We start from the raw sequence: 654 nt of genomic DNA, 5'->3' as shown, positions 1-654 counted from the left end.
CCCTTTTGACTTGATCAGGCATTAGTACCCTACGAGCTGATTTTTAACTAGTCTATTAGTCAAAGGTTCCACGAAATCTAGCGGGTCTTATTCGATCCATTTGATTTGGGAAACTACAATATACTTCGTTCACTTTAAAACTTTTAGTACTGCATCTAACTAAGTTTAAAATATATATCCTCATGTTTTGACTTCCATATGTTTTTAAATTGTAGGAATGCTGTCCTTGTTTCGTCAATACTTCTGCATCAGATACTCATTCTTCATCGATGATGCTTCCCAGGTACGTGAAACTTTCTACCTCTTCCTGAGATTGGTTTGGTATTCTCCGTGTTGTATTTGAGGATCTTGCCTAATGATGCAGAAGCTGCTGCTACACTAGTTGTCTTGACCTGTATTTGTTCGTGTGTATGGGGCAGAGGGGCCAAGCCACCTGTGAAGTCCAAATCGTCTACTTGATTCCGAGTTTGTTATATCTGAAGCGTTACGAATTCACTAGTTAGCGAACGGAACAAGACTTGTGACCAGAGACCGATAAGCTAGCTATTCTGACCTGACCCAGCTGACTACAGTAAGAAGTGCAAGTTGGAAGTGGGGAAAATATATTCCTCAGCAGCCAGAAGCACAGCAATCATAAGGGTAAAAGGTCAAACG

The sequence above is a fragment of the Schistosoma mansoni genome, chromosome 2 (assembly GCF_000237925.1).
Source record: "Schistosoma mansoni strain Puerto Rico chromosome 2, complete genome".
Taxonomy (NCBI): domain Eukaryota; kingdom Metazoa; phylum Platyhelminthes; class Trematoda; order Strigeidida; family Schistosomatidae; genus Schistosoma; species Schistosoma mansoni.
This window is presented reverse-complemented; position numbering follows the sequence as displayed.